Source organism: Limulus polyphemus, unplaced genomic scaffold (genome assembly GCF_000517525.1).
Source record: "Limulus polyphemus unplaced genomic scaffold, Limulus_polyphemus-2.1.2 Scaffold6859, whole genome shotgun sequence".
Lineage (NCBI taxonomy): Eukaryota > Metazoa > Arthropoda > Merostomata > Xiphosura > Limulidae > Limulus > Limulus polyphemus.
Genome location: NW_013672469.1, coordinates 11561 through 14885, shown reverse-complemented (window position 1 = coordinate 14885; position 3325 = coordinate 11561). Strand labels below are relative to the sequence as shown.

At 30.5% G+C, this 3325-nt stretch overlaps 1 protein-coding gene across 1 annotated transcript in view; it reads right to left on the bottom strand.

The window, feature by feature from the left end:
• LOC106474133 (dual serine/threonine and tyrosine protein kinase-like) overlaps positions 1-3325 on the bottom strand; it is a 28715-nt gene that overhangs the window by 21444 nt on the left and 3946 nt on the right. The window lies entirely within an intron of this gene.

Sequence of the window (3325 nt, the reverse complement as noted above, 5' to 3'; positions counted from 1 at the left end):
ATATCTGTATATAATAAACAAACAAAATATCAGTGTTTAATGGGGGCAGAGATATATTTAATTGTAATGGACAAAAAAATACCAGTGCTTAACAGAACAGAGAAATATCTGTATATAATGGATAAATGAAATTCCAGTGTTTACTTGAACAGAGAAAACAGTGGATTACCAAAATATCAGTAAGTAGCAAAAAAAGAAAATTGGTAAGGAAAAATGTAAGCATTGTATGCATAAAACAATAATACTTACAACATTTTGGAACAGAAAAAATCTTGGTTAAAAGCAAATAATTTTAATGAAACCAAGAAATGTCTCAAAACAGAACACAGTAAATATCTCTGGAGGTGTACATTGTGTACATAATGTACACTGCATTGACATGATGTAAAACCCTTTACAAGATCTACCCACACTCCCTCTAGCTGTCTTGGTAGTAAAGCAACCCAAGAACATCATTTGAATTTATCATAAAGTGAGCACATGTGTAAAGAGCATGGATTACATCAAAATTCAGACACTGATGTAGAAACTAACATGGAGAATTTTATAGATATAGATGTAAAACAATGAGATATAGTCAAGAACCCCAAAAAGAAATGAAAATATGAGAAACGCAGAGCTTCGGGAATATTTATTTATTAAACTGGGTTATTCCTAAATACTATTTAACCATAAAGCTAAAGAAAACAAAACAAAAACAATCAATGAAGATATCCTGTCATTGACTGCATGCAGTACTGCTCTTTAGATAAAAACTACTAGGAGTAGCACAGGAAAAACTTTATATACTTAAGTCTTTGACATTAAAGATTTAGTTTTCAAATAAAGCATACTTCAGGATAAAAGAAGAATGCCATGTTTGCCTTACTTCTTTTAAATGAGAAGTTTGATTATCTAAAATATACAACTATAAAAGTAATATAATATTTGATATATAAGTAAAAGAAGAAAATATAGCTCTTGCATAATTTACTCCCCCTTTTGATGTACTGATATATTAATAAATCATTTTATCTTACGAGAGACAACATTTTCACATACTTCAATAGGCCACTTTGATATAATATGCTTCAGGACCAATACTGTTTTCAGATTAATTGTTCTCCCATGACTCATTTGGAATCTGTTAATAAGATAGATATCTGCAAATGGATTGGAAATAGCTCTAACTTTATCAAAAGTTTCAGTATCTGTGTCTGCATTTCAACATTTTGGGTTCATTCCCCATTACAATGCATGTTCTGTGCCCACAATTCAATGTAACCTTGGGAACACGCTCCTTGAAATAGTCACCTTAGAAGTTGAAGGAATAGAACCAACGTGTCTGAAACCAACACCTGATGGTCATCCACTTGACAAACATTTCAAGTGGAAATCCACAATGAAAAACCAGCTAATCTTACCACAGAGGAAAGGAACATAGGAAAGTCCAACTATGAAGTTTGAGTTTTAACACAGAGTGGTGCAAAAATAAAGTGGCATGTCTCACAATGTAGTCAGTTCCACAGACATAACAACATTAAGCAACACTTGGAGTCCCAGCCCCTGTTAAAACCACAGTAGATGGTTGTACAGACATAACAACATTAAGCAACACCTGAAGACCTAGCCCCGTTTAAACCACAGTAGATGGTTGTACAGACATAACAACATTAAGCAACACCTGGAGTCCCAGCCCCTGTTAAAACCACAGTAGATAGTTGTACAGACATAATAACATAAGTAGCACCTATAATCCTAGCCACTGTTAAAAACACAGTAAATGGTTGTACAGACATAACAACATTAAGCAACACCTGAAGACCTAGCCCCTGTTTAAACCACAGTAGATGGTTGTACAGACATAACAACATTAAGTAACACCTGGAATCCTAGCCACTGTTAAAACCACAGTAGATGGTTGTACAGATATGTTAGATATATATGACTGTTTAAAATTCATTGGCACTTGTGTAATGTTCAATGTAAAAAAACTCAGTTTTTTAAAAACAATGGTTATTTCTTTACACAATTCTAAAAATGAGACTGCTCTTATTTGGATAGGATACCAAAATTATGTTGTAAACAGGATGATATCAATAATGAGTTATTAATTAAGCACATAGCAGTAGAAAGATGTTTTAATCCTGATTTTGTTGACAGAGTTGTCAAAACTAAAATTCAGGTATAAAAATATTAAGTTAAAACCACTTGCTGAAAACGTAAGAAAGAATGTTTGATACTATCATTTATACCTGACTTATCTTGTCAAATAATGAAAAAATTTAAGGAACAAATAACATTTTTTTTATATATAAACCGATAAACAAAGTTAACCAAATTCTTAATACAACTAAAGATAAAATTGATTTAGTGGAAAAATTTGGTGTATATAAAACATCATGTGAATGTGGAAAAGTTTGTATAGGACAAACTAGAAGAAATTTTAAAATTCAGAAAGAATGAACGAAAAAGAAATGTTAAAAACAATAATATTACTATTTTATCTTTAGCAGAACATATTAATGAAACTAAACATAATTCAATGGGAAAAAACTTATTTTAGCACAACCTGAAAATTTTATTAGCATAAATATACATGAATCTATTGAGATAATTATATATCAAAAAGGTATATTTAAATTATTGAATAAGGATGATAAACCTGATGGAAATGTTGTTAATAGATGGTGTGAATAAAAATAACACATCAAATGTTAATTAAAAGTTGAAAATAACAAGCACAAAAACTTCCTATTTTTTAATGAAAAAAATACACAACTGAATACTGCAGTGCTGAGAAAATAAATGTCACCCTTCTATTGGTGGAGGGGGTTGAATCATGGACCAGCAAAATATACATCATTACACGCAAGGCTTGAAACTTTTTAAAAAGTTTTTGGCAGTGGTGTGAGGTATTAGCTATCTGTTGTATAGAGAGATGAATAGTTTCTGAAGAACAGAAAAAGAGCTTTCATTGTTTTTAGATCACTAGCTTATGACTTCTCAAAGCTGGGATATAAGCAATTTACATAACACTATGACAATCAAAGTTGAGAAAATGATTAGTTAAATCAATAAAACTAGACTTGTATTGAAATTAACCCTTTTGTGACAGGCTCTGTATAATATACACGAGTTAAGTATTTATACTATAACTTTAATGCAGTAAGTGTATCTTCACAAAATTTGGTAGACTTTTAGTAAAGATTACAAGTCTTTTGTACACAAAAAATCTGATTCTTTAATAAAGTATTATTATTATAGATTTGTTTGTGAAAATACTGAGTCTGTTTCGTTACCAGTCCAAGTGCAAAATGATTTTCATGTTATAACAAAAAACTAT